Genomic DNA, 20232 nt, shown 5'->3' with positions numbered 1-20232 from the left:
CTCGATGTCTATCAGCTAATGGGCGGATAATAAAAATGTGACACATATACACTACAGGAGTCTTATTCAACTGTAAAGGAAAGTGAAATTACAAAATTCGCATGGAAATGGGTGGACTTGGAGAACATGCTGAGTCAGGTAACTCACACCCAGAAAGGCAAACGTCCCAGATTCTCAGTCATATGCACACCCTAGATATGAATTTATAAGGACTCGTGTGCTTAACATCCTGTGCTCATAAAAGTCAGAAAGGGAGGAAAGAAGGCACCAGGGATGAGAGAGGAGAAATCTGGGGAGGAAGAAATCTAAGTGAGAGAGAGGGGAGGAAGGGGAGGAAGGGAAGGGACCGTAACCAAGCCAAGGACATGTGAGAAAGCCAGATCAAAGCACAAGTAAGCAACATCACAAGAATTTGCATGGAGACACCACTCATGGATGAATACCATTCCCTCCCAACCCCGCAAGGAGCCATAGATTATCAAACAAAAATCCTAGTGCCAGGTGTAAGATGCCTTCTGATGAGCTGTTGGCCAGGGAGACGCCAAAGGCCTGCTGGAAGATACAGGTTACTGCTGGAAGATACAGGTTACTGCTGGAAGATACAGGTTACTGCTGGAAGATACAGGTTACTGCCATTGTTCTTGGTTCCCGCCAAAACTCGGTGCTGTGACCCTACTGCCCAAGACACTGCACGCTGTCATATGGGATGTGGAGAAAGAAAACTGGGTCTGTGATAAGTGTACCATCGCCACTGGCCTAGCTAGCGTTTATAGTGTCAGCAGATGCTGTTCAGGAAGCCATGAACTGTCTTACTCGGCTGTGAATCTTTCGAGCCACAATGACCTACCAACCAAGATGTGCCTCTAGTGCAATATTGGCATGTCTGTATGGGGGTAACCAACCGCTTTCTGCCTGGATCTGAATCCCATTCCATAGGAGGGTGATCATGCCTCATACCGTAAACCGTGATGTAAACCATAGCATAAACCCGAGAGTCCACGGATGTGAAGGCCCCGGAGGGAATCTGCTACCACTGCGGTGATAAGCTGCTTTCTGAAACGCGTGCGTAAGCTCACAGAATGGCGCTGCCCCTCCCCCAGAGAAGCTTCTTCTTGCCACAGGCAAGCTGGCTGGCCTCCTTGCCTAAGCAGTGAACATGATCGTCTGTTTCTGCATTTAGGGGAAAAACACATCTTTAGAGTCGTTACTGCCTGCCTGGAGCCAGCACTGCTCAGCTCCTTGAAAACAAAAACAAAACCGGAAAGTGAGTGAAGAGCCGGTCTCAGCTCTCAGGAGTACCAGATTCTCCTGCGCAGGCCTGTGTCTATGATCTAGATGCGGCAAAGCTTTCTCCTCCGGCTGCGTGAAGATGCTGGGTGAGTGCGCCAGCTTTCGTTGTTTTATACACACTGTCCTAACATAACTATCAACTTCACCCCCTTACACTCTGTAATGAGTTCCGGTTTAACAATGTTATATGGACAACTGGGATAAAAAGATCTCTGGGAAAAGCATGGCTTTCCCAACATTTCCATCTCTGGGGCATTACCGCCATCAGAAAACTCAAAATCAAGTAAGCAAGGGGACAGAGAGATGGTTAAGAGCACTGACTGTTCCAACAGAGAACCTGGGTTCAGTTCCAGGGTTTACACTGGGTCTCACAACCTTCTAAAACTCCAGTTCCAGGGCATCTGATGCCCTCTTCTGGCTTCTGTGGGCACTGCAAGCATGTGGTGTATATGCAGGTGAAAATAAAAGGTAGGTGAGTAAGTATGTAAATAATTAAATGGGAGCTATATTTTAAGCTTTTAAACTCTGGATGGATAATGTTTCTTTCCCTCCCTCTCCGGTCAGTCAATGTTCATAACCTGTGTGGATAGAACCTCCCATCTAAGACCTCCCCAGCTCAGCTCCTGGACCCTTCTCCCGCCTCTGCCCCTCTCCCATTTTGCAGGCAAATGATGTTATTATTGGTTACTCAAATGTGAGTTCTTGAATAGCAAGCAGCATGCTGAGGAGACCAGCACTGGGCAGAGTAGCTGTGGCATTAGGGCGGCCTTTGTGATGACAGCGTCACTTGAAATCTTACAAGAGCAGCCTCACACATCATGTGAAGTGTACCACCCCATGCTTAGGCAGGTTGCCCTGACCTCTGGAGACATGAGTCCTACCCTTGTATTTTTTTTTCTCTCCCCAGGTCCATGGGAGATTTCCCTGTAGTCTGAAAAAAAAAAAAAAAGCAAACAGCTTTTGATTATTCCTCTCTTCACAGAACAAGGGAGGACTCTGAAGAAAATATACCAATTCATACAGTATTTTGTAAAAGAATGGAGGAAGAAGAGGGAAGAAGGAGGAAAGAAAACATAATCACTTCAGTCCCGATAGAGTGACGGATCTTTCAGGCGTTCTAAGTAGGCACCACAAGTTACATAAGAGCCCAGCTGCTGGCAGACTACCCACTTCATATGACAGAGATAGCTAATGATTTGGGGCCATGCCAGTGTGGCAGAAAGGGGCCTGGTGTTCCCAGTAAAAGGGAAGGGACAGTCAACAGCTTGGGAGTGAGGGGTTAGAAAGGCATAGGAATTTGACTCTGGGTGTGTCTTTTCATTCCTCAAGCAGAGGGCTCACACCTTGTGCTGGGGAAGGTATGTGAAGTGCACCCATAGAGGATTGGTCCATTCAGCCCATGCAGTAGGCTTGCCCAGGATCCCTGCGGGGCACTCCACGTGGAAAAGTGTCCACATGTGATGTGTAGCATGCCTCTGCCAGGGAGTAGTGGAGAAGGGACTTAAAGCCACAGCGTTCTGGTCCTGTCTGGTACCTACATATCTTCTGGCTGCACTCCATCGATGTGCTGTTCCGACTCTTCCAGGCCTAGGTACTGGCCTCTCTTCTACCCATAGCCCTCTGTTGGTCCAAGTCCATGGCTGAACTCAACAACTCCCCAACCTTGAAGTTGCAGCCATTTTTTACATCTCTATTATAAGGTGATTACACTTTTTCAATGTTTCCCCCATATTTCAGCCTTCCTAACATCAGAATGTTGATATGTAATATAATCATACACTTCTCATAAAATGATGCGTTTAAGCACATAGTTCTTCTCCTAGTTGATGAACTGAAGACACAGCACTTCATCGTCCTTGCTCTGGGGTTAGTCCTTCAAGTACCCAGCTCCTTGTCTGACTAGTGATGTTCTGGGCAATAGTCCACAGTTGGTCCCTGTACCAAAGCCATGCAGACACCTGGGGCTCCTTAATAAATAAGTGAGTGTGAGAGTAAAGTTATTTTTATGTATTACTAAGACAGATCCCAGAAGACACGTATGACCCACAGCAGTGTTAATAGCTGAGCAAGGCCAAGCTAGCACACATCTCAGCATTGGCTGGGTACATGAGTTCAGGGCCACACTCTCCTGGGAAGCTACTGGCTCATCCCTTGGTGATCGGAGACTCTATTGTTCTTTTTTGACAATATGGCTACTAATAGGCCTCCCATGTTCCGGTGGATGGCCCCACGCACAAATGGGCAGCACCAAGTGGCCTTATTGGAATGCAAAATAAATAACATAAACTCAGGAGGGGCATACTGGGACAGATGGAGTTTGTCTCCATAGGTGGAGTTGGAACTGGAATCTTGAAGTGGGCATGACCCTAATTCATTGCATAAATGGATAAAATCCTCAAGAACGAACAAGATTTTTCATTAAAAGACCAGAAGGCATCCTGCTTAATTCTTGATGGATCGTGTAAAACAAGCATTACCATCCTTTCAGAACGCAGATAAGCACACAGTTGCCAATGTCTTTATAACATGTGTGACCTGTGGGAATTTATTTCACCAGAGGCAAGTGGCACTCATTCTTTCAAATATCTGCTCAGTCATTCAGGAATTCATTTATTCAGCAAGCAAATGCCAACCTCCTACCAGCCCAGAGACTTGATACAATGGTGAACCACTCAGACATTCTAAGTGCGAGCCACAAACTGCCAGGGCCCTGTCTGATTCCTATGACATCACTGCCTGATGACTTGGGGGACTCAATAAAGTGGAGCACCATCCACGAGCCAAGGAAGAGCAGATCCTAATGGAACTTGTTTGAATTTAGCTCCCGGGGGGAACTGAACCGATTCTGGGAAACAAAGTTCACACCACAAGGAAGAGCTCTGAACAAGAGGACACTTCAAGTAGCATTAAACAATTCGGTGGGAAAGATCACTGGTGAACGGGAACATGAAAGACCACTTGATGACCTCGGCAGTCACATGCTAGATCCAGTTGTCTCTGCAAGTCACTACCATGATTTCACAAGCGCAGGGCCAGCCTGCCTGCTGACTCCTTCTCACTTCCCAAGGCAGAGGAACAATTGGAGCCTTGATCTGCCTAATCCGAACCAGTAAAGCTGAAAAACAAGTGGAGCAAGGCAGAGAGCTCTCCCTGTACCCTTCCTCTCACTTCAACCCAGAACCTGACTCAGCCTGGCACCAGACCTGAGGGCAATGTGCAGCTTCATTTAGAATTGATGGCTCCTTGGTTTGATGGTCTGCCAGGTACTGATTCACTCCTTGGATTTTTTTTTAACTTCCTGATATTCACCAACACTGCCACTTCACAAAAGGGAGTCTGCCTCACTTCTAAATAGTCCAGTAAGGAGCAGACCATTGCATTGGCTGGACAGAATTTCCTTGTTAACATTTGATTGTTGATATGAAGCTAGAGTCTTGGAAGGCAGAAGGATGTTTCAAGCTACCCTTAGGTCAGTAGAAATATACATAGACCATGCTACATAAGGGCAGCTGCAGTGGGGAAACCAAATACCTGTTAGGCAAAGTGATGGCTGATTGGAATGGATGTATTATAACTGATGGAGAGGTGGATGAGTCATGGATAGATGAATTGATGTAAGATAATCATGGATGATGGATGGATTGATATATAGATAATCATGGGTGGATGGATGGATGGATGGATGGATGGATGGATGGATGGGTGGATGGGGTGAATGGATGGGTGGATGGGGTGGATGGATGGATGGATGAATGGATTGATTTAAAGAAGGAAAAAAGAATGAGTAGATGGGGTGGATGGATGGATGGAAGGATGGGTGGATGAATAGAATGGGATGGGGCCAAAGGACAGACAGATGAATGAATGGATGGATGATGGGATAGATGGATGGATGGATGGATAGATAGATGGATGGATGGATGGATGGGATAGGATAGTTTAAGACCAAAGAACGGATGGATGGATATATGATGATGAGTGGATGGTTGGATGATAGATGCATGCATATATAGATGGATGGGTGAGTAGATGGACAGGATTGCATGGGTAGATGGGATTGATGAATAAATAATGGTGGATAGCAAATGGGGTGGGATGCATGACAGAAGGACAGACGGATGATGGGTGATGATAGATGGATGATGAAGTGCTGCCAATGCCACGTGGACCAGTGGTGTGCAGTACTGAAATGAGGTGAAGGTGAGGACTTCAGGGCAAGAGTCTGTTGCGGTGGTTAAATGACCTAGGCTGGCTGTCAGGACAACCTCAACTGGGAAATTGGATCCATCTCTTCTGTTACATGTACAAAGAAGCTCTTTTCTTTGACTCTTCCTCAGTGTAAGAATGATCACAGTTACTATTGTCATAGTTTATCTTGAGAACCAGAGTTGTTCCAAGGTCCATAGCCCACAGCCTGACTCAAAGTGGGCATAGTGAACACATTTATCTATCACATTCATCTTTTCCTATTTTTTTTTTTGGTAGACTTGATTTTATGAGAAAATGAGGATTTTTAAACAAAATTGCGCAAGAAGTAGGGTGATTCCATGTATGCTCAGTCCCCTGTCCCACAGCCTTCTCTGCTGTCAGCATGTCACACCAGGAAACATACTCTGGAAGTGATAAAGCTACCACTTTGTAGTTGCCACCAGAGTCCACGATGGGCATTAGGGTTTCCTTTTGGGCTGTATAGCCTACCAGTTTATACAAGCATACAATGGCAAATATCCGCCAACTATAGCACCCATTTCCTAAAACTGTCTGAGCTCTGCTCGCCCATCCATCCTTGCCTCCCCCAATTCCCACAACCGTGGATCTTTCCATGACTTTTCCTTTTCTAATATGCCCTAGACTTGAAGAATTCACCTTTTTGGATTCTTTTAACTTGGAAGTGCTCATTTAATCCTTGCCCCTCCCCAACACCCCCCCCCCACACACACACACACACATACACACTTTGCTTTTAGTGGCTTGACATTTGGTTTAGATTTCAATACTGTTCCACTGTGCCTATAGTACAGACCATTCACTTTCTGAAGGACCCTGGTGGCCTCCAAATTTGGGCAACTGTGTAAATAAAGACAATACGGTCATCCTTAGAGGCTCTTAAGTAGCCACGAACTTTCAGTTCATTTAGGTAAATGCCAAACAGTATAATCACTATAATGAGAAAAGTCACAGGAAACTCGGAAGCCATCTACCAGAGGCCATGCTCCCCTGCAATTGAAGGTGCCTGTCACACCACCTCCAGGCAGCATTGGGTGGTCTCAGTGTTCTGAACTTGGGTTGTTCTAACCGGTGTAAAGGATAGCTCATTGCTTTAATTTACAGCTCCTTAATAAGCCATGATGCATTATCTAATATTATTCTTTTTAATTACCTTGCAGGTTTCTGTAAGAATGAAATGAGCTAAAGTGATTAGCTCCACAATGCTGCTTGCCTGAAGCGTAGCAGTTGTTCACATAGAGACTGAATGAGAGAGAAGGCTGGGTGCAGACGGGTGTGCTGAGAACTGGATTGTAGTGGCCAATTCATGTATGTGCATATCAATAATTAAACAGTATCCATTTATCAATATCTGTTAAAATATCCTAACTTCTCTATCTATAATTTCTCTATCAGGTATGCCTTTCACAGCTGTTGAAAGTTGATCAATGGAATGAAACAAGATAAATATTAACTACTACTCTCCCTGTTGAAAACCCTTGGATGCTGATACTAGTAAAACATCTGTCAAAGGAAGCCCGGTGTCATTAAGGAAGATGGTGAGGAGAAATTATCATTTTATACACACGTGCATGAACATACATACACACAAACACATGTAACATATGGTATATGTGTATGCACAGACACACACTATTGTATGTTATGTGTGTGTGTATGTGTGTTTGGTAGTACTTTACAGTCACTCATTCATTAATTAGATCACCTCAAGTCCCTCAGAGGGAAATAACAAATTGGTCCCATGATCTTAGAGAAAGGAAAAGTTGAATCACTAAGATGTCCAATGTGACACAATGGAGTTAGGAAGGAAAGAAAAGCGATCCCAAGACCTAACTGAGGCAGACAGTGCCACATCCCAGCTCCCGTCAGGCCCCCTAAAGCCACGTCATCCCCACAGGTTACTCTCCACTGCCACATTCTGAGCAGACCACGTTTGAGTTATGGTTCACAGTTGACATAAAATCCAACAATGGAGTAATTAGAAGGCTCAACCTTGGGCGCCGGGAGGGAGGGCAGTTATTTGTTGAGAGATGAGTTGCTATAAGGAAGGAAAGTGTCACTTCCCTGCCATGCTGGAGCCTGCAGTTCAGAGCTTGCTGGAGGTGCTGTCTTTAATGAATGTACAGACTTCCTTAGAGTCTTTTTCCTTGCTGGAGACTTGCTGGAGACTTGGTCCCCTGACAGGTCCTGCCCTGTCCCTTTCCCCACCTGCCATGCAACAGAGTCAGCAACAAGTGCATCCCTCCAGGAGGCCCGCTGTCTCCATCTTCCCTCCTTTCTGGGACAGCACCGGGCCCTGGCAACAGGAATAACAGAACGAACTAGTGTCTCCTGAGCACGGAGTCTGCCACACTGACCCACTTTAGCCAAAGCAGCAGCAAAGGTAGAAAGACAGGGATCCCAGCCCAGGTCTGCTGGGCTCTGAACTGTGTGGGTGTTTTCTCCCTTTCCCTCTGATGCAGTCTGCCTCAGTGCGATGGGAGAAGCAATGGGTCAGAGGGCGGTTCATATCCAGGCCATCTGACTCCTTGTAAGCAATCCTGGCTACAGATTCTCATTCTTTACTCTGACTCATGTTGACTCTATGCAGAGTTCCAGGTCAAGGTGACCCCACACCAGGTGTGTTTCCTGCCGAGGAAAAGGGCCAAGTTGTGAGGCTAAAATATGTCAGGAAGCGGGCTGATTTTCTAACAGCTACCTAGTCAAGTCTAGCCTGTGGCTCTGCTTCACAGGGACTGTCTGACGTCCCCTGTCTCTTTCTATGTTCATCTCTCTGTGTCTCTGTTTCCTTCTGTCTCTGTCTTTCCCTCTCCCTCACCCTCCCTTTGTCTCTGTCTCTCCCTCTTTCTCCCCCGTCTCTCTGTTTCCTTCTATCTCTCCCTTTGTCTCCTCCTTTCTCTCTTCCTCTCCCCTCTCCCTCTCTCTCTCCCTCTCTCTCTCCCTCCCTCTCCCCCCTCCCCCTTTCCCCCCTCTCTCTTATCTGTCTGATGCAAAACAGCGAAGTGACCGGGCAGCTAGTCTTGTAGGCTTTATGCCACACAGGTTTCTGGGTCCCTGGCCTTTGATAATGACCTCTCTGCACTCTCATGCAAGTGGAGATAAACAGCCCCATTTCAAAGAGGAGGAAAGTGGGGACCAGTAAGTCCAGGTGATTGTGCACCGTAGCGCAGCTAAACTTAGGGTCTGGAAGTTTGGCTTTGGATACCAGTGTTAGGGTTTGGATGCTAAATGCTTCTCCAAATGCCCTTATGCAGCTGGTGCTGGACCCGACACCCAAAGGTCCAGATGTTGAAAGCTTGGTCCCTAGCTGCTTGACAGAAAGAGGAGACTGAGTTATGAGGGCTCTGACCTAATTAGTAGAGTAATACGTTGATACACTCATATTTTGTGAGAATGTGGGTGTTCTAAGAGATGGAGCCTTGCTGGAAATAGGTTACTGGGGTTGCAACCTATGTCTCATCACTCTTGCATTCCTCCTCCTCCTTGTCCTCCTCACCCTCCTCCTCCTCTTCCTTCTCCTCCTCCTCTTCTCCATGTGCTGAGCCTGTCCTCTACCACATTCCTATCATGACACGATGTTCCTTGCTTATGCTCACAGCAATGGATAGAGCAGTTCCTGGACTGACACTTCTGAAACCCTGAGTCACAGTTACCCTTCCCTTCAGTACACTGTTTCTTTCTGACCTTTGCCACAGGCCAGACACGGGGCATGTGGCTAGAATCTGTTACATTGTAGCCACGTGCCCTGGAAAATGTTAAGTTTTCTTGTCTTCAAACCCAAGTAAAGAAGAAAACTGCCCCCATGGAATTTGGCGTGAGAACTAAACCAAAGCTGATTAAAAGGACCTGCCTAGCATAGCAGTCTTATTGTGCCTGTCCCAGCATAGGATAGGGTATAGCTATACATAAAGCTAGTATGCCCTATGCCTGTGTTAATATCACCCAAGGCCTTTACAAGCAGGAGCTATTTCTACTTCTACATTTATGTAAACAACCGACCCACGTTTAAAATATATTTGCTGTGTTCTTCCCCTGCAGTAATTTCCCAGATGTTTTGGCTGCTGCAGTGTTACTACAAACTAGATAGCCTAAAGCAACAGTCATTTATCTGCTCGTAGGCCTGGAAGCCAGAAGTCAGAAACCAGCATCACTGGATGGAAATCAAGAAGTAAGCCCATTCACTCTTCCTGAAGCTCTCTAAGGGAATCCTTAGGCATCCCTTGGCTTGTGGCTGCATCCCCACATGGACACTTATTATCTCATTGTCCTCTCTTCTCTTTTTGAAAGACACTTGTCTGTGGATACTTCGATCCTTCTTAGAAGAGGGAACAAAATACCCATGGAAGGAGTTACAGAGACCAAGTGTAAAGCAGAGACTGAAGGAATGACTATCCAGAGACTGCCCCACCCGGGGATCCATACAACCACCAAACCTAGACACTATTGTGGATGCCAACAAGAGCTTGCTTACAGGAGCCTGACATAGCTGTCTCCTGTGAGGCTCTGCCAGTGCCTGACAAATACAGAAGTGGATGCTTACAGCCATCCATTGGGCAGAGCACAGGGTCCCTAATGAAGAAGCTAGAGAAAGTACCAAGGAGCTTAAGGGGTTTGCAGCCCCATAGCAGGAACAACAATATGAACTAACCAGTATCCCCAGAGCTCCCTGGGACTAAACTACCAATCAAACAAAACTCATGGCTCTAGCTGCATATGTAGCAGAAGATGGCCTAGTAGGTCATCAATAGGAGGAGAGGCCCTTTGTCCTGTGAAGGTTTTATGCCCCAGAATAGGGGAATGCCAGGGCCAGGAAGCAGGAGTGGGTGGATTGGTGAGCAGTATGATGGGGGAGGGGGATAGAGGATTTTTGAAGGGGAAATCATAAAAGGGGATAACATTTGAAATGTAAATAAAGAAAATATCTAATAATTTAAAAAAAGAAAGAAAGATACTTGTCATTGAATTCAATAATCTAGGATATTCTGTCTCGAGTCATATCTGCAAACGTCATCTTTAGAGCTCTACAGAACAGACCTGACCGTCTAGGGACTGGTTCTCAGCTTCGTATCCCTACACCCCCTCAAGCTTTTTAACTGAGCCTCATCCTCACAGGCACACTCAGAGATGTGTCTGCCAGTTCTCAAGCCATGTCTCGATGCAAGTTGAAAACAAGGATTGATCATCAGGTCTCAAGAGCATCACAGGAAGCAAAAGTCAGAGAAAGTGTTGACTGTCAATAGCAGCCTGAAAGGACAATGTGACAACATAGAGCATCCCAAATGAGATCCTGAAACAGAACAAAGTAGCACTAAAAACAGCAGGAAGACTAGGAAGAAAGAGATCCAGATGTTTGCTTACAGTACCATGCCAGTGTCGGTCCATTCACTGTGCCGAGTGTCACCCTTCCTTTTTGCACTGTGCCCTGGCATTCCTCTTTACAAGCTAGTCTTCCTTTTCCAGTCACCTTCCCCAAGGAGCAGGGGAAGACACCCCAGAGCTGCCGGGCATGTCCTTTCTGTCCTTGGCTAACAGTCAACTCCAGTGCTGAGAAGAGATGGAGGAGGGACAAAGGGAGGAGACCATGGGCCGTTAGAAAAGGAATAGGAAACAAGAGTTAAGGTGCTTAAACCAGTTGGCTTAGCTGGGAAATCCCAATCCACTTCCGTGTAAGTATAAAGTCTGAGACCATCTATTCATGTATGCAACGAACAGTTCCCGAACCCCCTGTCTGTGAGCCTGTCTGGGACACGGCAGGATGCCCCAGAGGACAGGGTGGGGGATGATGAAAGCAAGTGATTCAATTCCTATTGGGCTTCGGTGAGAAGACCGTTAGTGTGATGCTCTCTTTCTATCCACAGTGCTATCATGGCTTGACTTATCATGGGCAAACAGTCTAGAAGTCTTAACATTTTTTGGAGAATCCCAGGGAACTCCATCCATGAACATGTACACGTTTTATATCATGCAAACCCTCTGAGCAATGTAATGGCCTTTCTTGCCATCTTACTTCATCTTCCCCAAGATGTACCGTTCCCCTCTCTGCTGCACATCCTCACTGTATAGACTGTCCACCCATTGGTCACCTAGTAGGCAGCCCAGGTGACAGACTGGAGAGAATGGTGTCCCGGTGCTTCCTGTCAAGTTCTTTAAGTGACTTCATGATGCCAGCAACGGAACACACTGGAGAGGAGATGTGAAAGCCCTCCCTTTAAGTGAGAAGAGGAAGTTAGCAGCTAACAAGGAGAGAGGACAAGGCATGCTGAGGTCCAAGGTCGATGGGGAGAACAAATGTTTTCTTTGTGAGATGAGAAGGTAAAGAGACTTCTGTTGGCTTTGCTGTCACCCTGCAGAGTACACAGGAGCAACACAGGGGAAAGCATTGTCTACACGGGCCTCAGTGCTCTCTGTACCATTAGACACCCATCGGGGAAGTCTTCAAATGCATCCTGTTCTGTGAATCTGGCCAAAGAACCTATGATGAGGTAGCTTACAGACTCCTGTCATTTTGCTAAATAGTATTAAACTGATGCCTTTACCCATAGATTGGCATCTGTCAGAATTCACTGGGGAAGCTTCATTGTACAGAGGACACTGGATAACACAGAAACTCACAGATGGTTAAAGCGTAGAGAAAAAGTGATTTGGGGATGCTCAGCCAAAATAGGAACACCTATATCACAACCCCTCCCTTAACATTCAGGGACCATCACTGAAGATGGGACAGAAAGATTTAAGAGTCCTGTTTGGGGGGAAAATCTAGGCTAAAACAGTATCCTCAGGGCATCTCAGGACTACTGCCTTCATAGACTCACCGTCTGTGGTTGGCTGCCCAAGACCAGCATTTTAGCATGAGGGTCTTGCATGTGCATTCTAGCATGTGGCCAGGAGGGGTACACTCACCCAACAGGAACCACAGCTTACTTTTCCACCCTTCCCTCTGATTGGCCAGTGGAAGGTTAGGTGCCAGCAGACCCTTTAGCATCACCTCAGCCTGCCACACAACAGCCATGGAAACTGGCCGGAGTGTACTAACAACCTTTTCTTCTTCTCTTCCGTGTGCTCCTTTGTCCAGTTAGCCTCCTGATGATGTAAGATTGCCATATGTCCTCATCTATGCTAATAATGTGCTCTGACAAATCAGTGAATTGGCTTTTAAATTATCGAGTGTGTAATTTGATGAATGAGTCAGTACAAGAGGTGGAATGCAGGCACAGGTATGAGGGAAAGGGCGCGGATGCAGGGGATTGGGAGAACAGACTGCTGTGTAGTCTTGGGCAAGTCCCCAAACCTCTCTGAATACTCTCCCTAAACGTAATGCTCATTGGGTAATATTCACTCTCAAATACCAACAAGCCTGATGCAATCCTGCTGGGCTGGGAAGGCTGAGGGTCGGACAAGGCAAGAAGTGGTATAATAGTGGGAGACCCAGTATTATAGTATACAGTGTGTGTGTGTGTGTGTGTGTGTGCGTGTGTAATATAGTAATATATAGCATATATAATATATGTAGTATATATGATATATATAGTATACATTTTATATATACACATATATAGTAGTATAGAATATAGTACCCAATAATAGTATATATATGTATATACTATTATATGTATATATATGTGTGTGTGTGTGTGTATGTATGTGTATAGTATAGTATATAGTACCCAATAATAGTATATAGCAGGGGACCCAAAATAAGAAGTATATAGTGGGGACCCATAAACCAGTCCCTTCCCTTCCCACCCATCTCCTTCCCTCCACATCTTGCCAGTTAAGCGGCATCACCCACTGATGAGAGGTCTGTGTACCCCAGTGAAAGTCAGAGCAATCCCAGTGTGCTGGGCAGCAGTGTTTAATCTGGCTCTCGTTACAGCGAGCTGTTTGTTTGGCAAGCATGAGATGCGTGTCCCAGAGAAAGTGCCCATCCTGGGACTTTGTAAATCCTGGGACTAAACACCAGTTTCTCTTAAAATAACTGGCTATGTTACTAGCAGAGGGGAGTTGCGTGGAAGACAGAAAGAGACAGCTAGGGAGGGAGACCATGGATCAAGGTTAGATGCTGAGGGTGGTCTGCGGTTTCCTCTATACCTTATATCATCTGAACCTCAGCAACCACAGATGCATCCTTCACCCGTTTTTAACATTTGAGGAATTGTTTGGAGACATGCAGTGTTATCATGGGGATTATAAACTGAAATGTTATGAGGTTTGAGTAGAGATGTCATAAGTCTGATATGAATAGGTAAGGCAGGTAGGTAGGACATAGGAATGGGGCAGGGGGGACTGGAGAGCAGACAACTGTTAATACCTGGAACAGGGGCCCAGGGATGTCAGGGCATATCACACACACACACACACACACACACACACACACACACACACACACACTAAAATATATGAACAAATAAACAAAATGGAAGTCCTAGTTTAAGTGTGTAACCTTGCATTTTACTGGTAGCACAATTATTTTATCATTATCAATGAGTGTGTGTGTATATGTGTGTGTGTGTGTGTGTGTGTGTGTGTGTAGATGCCCAAAACAAGTGTGGTGATCAGAGGATCAACTCAGATCTGCGTAGCCAGTGCTGTATCCTCAGACCCATCCCATAACTTGTCGCATAAGTTAAGCAAACTGTCTTGAGGACAACCATTTTGAAATCTCTGCTCTGAGTACCCTGAACATCAACTCCAAGTCTCTACCATCTGAGAGCCTTGGGGAAACTGCTGCCTTGCCCCAGTTGGATCACAGAAGGGAATAGGGGTCGGGTGGGACTCCCCCTTCTCCCTATATCTATCTGTGCCAGATTCCAAAAATTCCCATTCCACCTTGGGCTGTAATCACCAGCCTGCTCTCTGCCTCCCTCCTGGCTCCTGGCTCCTGGCTCCTGGCTGCACACCTCACGGGTGAGTCTCTAGGCTCTTTTCTGTCCTCTGGCCCCAGCACAGAGTAGCTAATGCTTACATTCTGCTGATCTCATGAACAAATAAAGACAGAGGACACACGGGTCACTTACAGGAAACTGACTAAGGACTAAATACTGTGAGTTTTAACCCTTCATCTGATCGACCTTATTTTCTCCCATTCTGTAAAGTGTGTCTTCTTAAAGCCTTCTGATGGTGAAACATTTTAACTCTGATGAAGAAAAATGTATCTACTTTGTTGCTGTTGTTGCGGCTCACCTTTAGTTTCATAGTCAAGAAATCATGGCCAAACCTGCTGTCACCAACATCTCCTGTGTGTTACCTTACCCGGTTTTCCTTCTTAAGTTTAGATCATATTCATTTTGAAATAAATTCTGTCTATAATATGAAGTGTGCAACTTTATTCTCTTGGCATGGAACTGTTTCTCTAGCTTCCCCCAGCATTCTTTTCCGCCCATGCAGCCTCACACACACCCTTGGCCTTATCTATGAGGATACTAAGTTGGGGGAACCCTAGAGCATAGTATCAGGTGTTTTCTAACAGTAATAATTTGTTTGAGGTCACACACCTGGTAGCACTGGTGCTCAGATGAGCGTGGCAGCATGATGATAGCGGTCGTAATAATGGCAGTTGTGATGGCGGCCACAGTAGTAATGAGGCAGTGACAACCGACAGCTACTTAGCAGTTGCCCTGTGCTGGAAACGCTGCCAGGGGTATTCTCATCGTACAACCTCATTGTGTCTTCCTAACAACACTATTATCTTCATTGTACAATAAGTGAACAAATTATGAGAAGGGAAGTGATCTTGTCCAAGAACCATCCTAGGGCAGAGCAGAGGCAGAGTTCGAAGCCAGGGTTTGTGGCTGGTGAACTGTGCTGTGTATCCTTTGCCAGCTGCTGCCGATCCCAAGGGTGGGTAGTAGTACCCCAGGGCAGCTGCCACTGCCATTTGTGTCTGTTCTGCTGGAGTCCCCTGAAAGTTAGTTCAATTAGTGAGACCCAGTGCAAATAGAGAATGGGATGGGGCATACAGCTCCTGGTACAGCGATTGCCTAGAGCAGATTATCCCTGAGATTAAGTCTCAGTTGGTTGGGCAGCAGGAGACAACTCTCTTTCCTTTTTTTCCCATTCTCTTCCCTCCCTGCCCTCCTTGCATGCTGGTGCTAATACTATTTGTGCAGCAGAATGACCTTGGCTTTGAGATGAACAAAGACCTTCACAGATGCCAGGAGCGATAACTGACAACCAGCTGGGCAGCGTCTACACTGTCCACCTTAACTCACCCGTTTCTGTGCTTAAGGCGGAGTGAGTGCTAATTTATGGGTGGGAACAGAGACAGCTCAGACCCTAAGGGGTAGCTCAGAAGGCAGCAGAAAGTGCCACTGAGTCCCGCTGAGGCTCCATGCAATAGCACGCGCTCCCTCATCCCATCATACAAAACACTGCAGGATGCTGAGCACTGAGCAGAAACCCTGACCTAGATCCCCTGGACCCCAACTCCACTGGTTTCCCTGCCAAGATCACAAGCTTTCTTCTTAGAAGAAACCAAAACATTAGACTTTTCTATTTTTTGTCTTGTACTTCCAGGAACCTTTAATCACTCATAGGCCAGTTCTTCCAACTCTAGGAACCTTTATCATAAGAAGCCCATGACCCGGGATTCAAAAAAATCCTGTCACTGAGAGCCATACAATGCCAAGATGGGACTAGGAAGTCAACGCCATTTGCTGTTAGTAGACACTGACCACTTAGCTTAAGTTTGAAAGTCAGTCAGAGATCATGCGCTGATCTCCCCCAATCATCAGGGGCCAGGGCTTCCTACGGGTGACCCAGGAAGTGCAAAGCTGCTTCTCTTTCTCTTCCAGAAGGAAGGCAAGTTAGGCACCACCTCAACTAAGGTGCTGAAAAGCTTGGCTCCTCAATCACTCTCTCAGAGCCAAAATGTCCCCCTGAATATTTTCATATATTCACCCTTGCCATGGAAGCTTTCCATTCCTGGGCACAAAGGAAATTATTTGGAAGCTGTTATTTCTGGCATGATAACTGATCTCTAATTTCTCAATCAGTGGACTTGGTGGTGGGAAGAAAGACTGATGGACAGTACTCTCACCGTATTCTGCCCTCCCCCCATACCTGCGTCTCTCTCTGACCACCCACCTCTCCCCACCTAGGACCTGAAGGACAGACACAACTGGGCACTACTCTTGTCTTCAGAAGTCAACGGAGACTTTTTCACCAAAGGGTTGATTCAGATTCTTCCAACAGTGGTAAGTAGAAACAGGCACAGCCTTCCCCTCGACTTTATAGGACAGCTTAATTGACTCAGTCCACCTTCTGATTGGGCTGCCAGTTATAGGGTCCAAGGTACTCATATGGATTATGTTCTATCAACAACACAGCCCTTCTGTCTGCCCATTCATTCTTATAACTATCTAACAATGAGCTCCACTCTAAACACCAGTGAGAAGGAGGAGGAGGAGGAGGAGGAAGAAGAAGAAGAAGAGGAGGAGGAGGTGGTGATGGCAATGAAGATGATAATGATATCACCATGATGGTTATAATGATGGTGAAGATGATGGTGGTGAAGAAGATGATGATGAAAATGATAGTAACATGAAAGAAAGAGAAGAAGAGAGACTTGTTGCTTGTATTTTTGATTGTGAGCCTAGCCTTTAATGGCTGAGCCATCTCTCTAGCCCTGGAAGACTTGTCCCTATAAACACCATTTATTGAGCATCTACTTTGCACCAATGATTTGAATTTATCTTCTCAATCTCCCTGAGAATCGGCAACATACCTATTATCAACTTATATGTTACAGATGGGAAAACATGCTCAGAGTCTGGGTGTCTATAGTGAACAGCATCCAATCTAAAATAAAAAGCCACTTGTGTGATTTTAAAGACAGACCCTCTTCACCATCAGACACTATGGACAGTATATCACTTGATGAGTGACAGGCCCAGTGTCTAGTATCCCCAGGTGCTCAATACCTGAGCTTCTATATTTGCCTGCTGTTGGTTTAGATGCTGTTTTCAAGACTGCTGAACCTGAGTGCAGGGAGCTTTGCCAGATTTCCAAGCTCATTCGTGAGCTCAGGGTTTGAAGGGTAGGGGAAAGGTGGGTCTTGCAGCCCCCAGATCTAGTAATGGGCAGTTCTCACTCCTCCTCCTGGGACAGAGCACCCTTTGTTGATTGTGCGTCCACATCCTACCCAGTCATTAGCATTGGCAGCTTCATATTGAGTCTTTGTTTTCATAATTCATTTACCTGCGATGACATAATAAGAGGAATATTGATTTAATCCCAACTTCTCTTGGCCTAAAGCCCATATCAACCAATAAAAAAAGAATTGCTAATTGCAGGGTACACTGGCTCAGCTGCGGCATCTGAACAAGCCACGTAGATAGCAGTAGGAAGCAGGCTGCATCAGCAGCCAAATGCCCTACTCTAGGCTTGAGGTACCATCTTCAACTCAGGACAGCATTCTACAATTGGGCTTCTAATTTCTCCAGGGAATAAAAAGGACAAGTAATCAGGGTCACCAGGGTGAAGGCCAAGCTGGAAAACTCTTCACACTCCCGTTGGTAGAATGTCGGGTGAACTTTCCTTTGCTCGGACACGATTTTGATATTTATTGGTTCAAATTGCCTGGTGGACTCAGTCTTGCGTAAGACTCCATGCGGTCCGTTTTAATCCTGACATTCTGGAAGCCACAGTGATGGTAGTAATGACTGGGTTTACCTGAGATAAAAAACGGAAAGGGAGCTAGGAGGAGGGTCTACAATAATTATGGGGGGGGACAATGTATATTTCTGTGTAATCTGGAAAGGCGATTTATGAGGCTGATAAAAGTGAAAATGGGTTGTGGGTGGAGCCCACGTGGATTAGCTGCCCCAGAGCCTTCTGTGCAGGAAACGAAGGGGGAGAAGGTCGTTTATTAGATAAGTACTTGATCCTCATCCATCGTTTGCTCACTTACTTTCTGAAGTAACCGAGATAAGGCTCAATGGAATATAGATTGTGGTCCTTCAGTTACAATTCATAAAGACTCCTGTTTCCGCAGGATAGGGAGGCAGTAAAAGGATTTGTGTAATTAAACTCAGAAGGGAGGATGGGCTGAGGAGAACGGCCCCGGTCTCTGTGACCGGTCTAATGTCTAGAATTAGAGTTGAGTCTGGCTGATTTAGCTAAGCTTGGCCACAATGTGGGTCATTTGTTGTCCCATGTCGCCTAGCCTCCTGGGAAGCCAGAAACATTCTGTTCCTGTCCCTTTAGATTTGAGAGTTGTAGTCTATAAGGAAAATCATAGCGTGAAGGGGGCTGAGGGCTTAAAAGGGATGATGCCAGAAGCAAGAGTTTCACTTCTTCCCCTCTAGGGACCCATCATCTCCTCCCCAGGAGAGGCTCACAAGGGAAGGGACCTACAGGCCAAGCTCTGCACTTCACGTAACAGAAAATGCGAGTAACAATGAGGTCACCACTCCACACGCACGTAAGCACGCACGCACCCACGCACACAGGCAAGCACGCACCACGCATGCACGCACCACGCATACATGTACGCAAGCTTTTCTGTTAGAGAATGCACCTCCCGGTCTTGTCTGTCCAACTATCTCTCTGTGGAGCTTCCAGACAGTACCTAAGTTTCCTGGTACCCAGCGTCTTTGATGACCACTTCCTCTGCTCCTCTGACTCAGAAGCATTGATTCTTTCAAGGGATTCCTCTCACTTCATGGAGGACATTCAGAGATGAAGGGAAAAAATGCTTTCTCTGAAGGCATTGAGGAACATCCCTGGGGTGTGACAGCCTGGGGACAGTATGTACTCAGGAGTTGCTGCTAATCCTCCTGATCCCCACAGATGGAGAGACCACATCTCTTCGTCGTTTTAGATATGGGCTCCAGGGACACATTAGCCAGGATGTGTGCAGTGGGGCACTAAGGCGAGTTAAGCAGGCAGAAGAGACATTTCTCTGTACAACAGCCTCACTTGACACTGAGCAGTATCAAACACCTTCTAAAGCAACAATGTAAGCAGGTAACTTGTTAGATCGAATCTTTGCCCACAAATGGCTGGTTGGGTTGGAGAGAACTAGAGGAGAAAACAGAAAGCCAGCAGGAGGCCATGGTAAGAACCCAGGTGAGGATGGTATTGTCTTGAACTGAGGCAGGGGTAGGGGCGATGGGGGTGGGGTGGGCGGGAATGGGGGGTGGAGTCAGCAGAGATAGCAGCACTGTAGTGAATATGCCTTACAGCATCATAGTCTCCTCAGCTCACACTGCCCTTTCAGACACATTACCTGACTTTTATTTCTGTATTAACCCTATAAAGAAAAGGCTATTATGTCTTATTTGGTAATAAAGAAATAAAGGCTGATTAGCGTAAGGGATTAGCCAGAGACTAAGTTTCAAAGCCCCAGTCATCTTGCTCCAGGTTTAGGCCCATCCGATTGAGCATTCATGTCATAGTTATATCTAAGACCATCTTGAACGCTATGTTTTTTAAGAGTGGAAGAAAGAGAGGGGATGGGAAGAGCTGAGAGAAGGACAGGGAGTGAGGTGGGGTGAAGAGAAGGACTGCAAGCAACTTCTTAACCCTTCAAAGCCTGCATTCTTTCCCTAATCATCATAATCCCCCCGGGTCTTATTCCTCATCTCGCAGATAAGGAAATTGCAGATTCAGAGACCTTAGATGTCTCACCTAAGCTTACAGAGAGTTCGGAAAAGGCAGACCTTGAACTCAAATCTACATCCTTTAGGCAGTTTCAGCTCTGTGCCTCTGCTTCAA

At 46.2% G+C, this 20232-nt stretch overlaps 1 long non-coding RNA gene across 1 annotated transcript; it reads right to left on the bottom strand.

The window, feature by feature from the left end:
- Positions 1-17412: 17412 nt before the first annotated feature.
- 4930555G21Rik (RIKEN cDNA 4930555G21 gene) lies at positions 17413-18909 on the bottom strand. Its single transcript, NR_131010.1, has 3 exons — positions 18871-18909; positions 17988-18186; positions 17413-17712 (listed from the first exon to the last, which is right to left on the bottom strand). It is a non-coding gene; the product is annotated as an RIKEN cDNA 4930555G21 gene (long non-coding RNA).
- Positions 18910-20232: the final 1323 nt, after the last annotated feature.

This window comes from Mus musculus, chromosome 13 (assembly GCF_000001635.26).
Source record: "Mus musculus strain C57BL/6J chromosome 13, GRCm38.p6 C57BL/6J".
Taxonomy (NCBI): Eukaryota; Metazoa; Chordata; class Mammalia; order Rodentia; family Muridae; genus Mus; species Mus musculus.
This window is presented reverse-complemented; position numbering and strand designations above follow the sequence as displayed.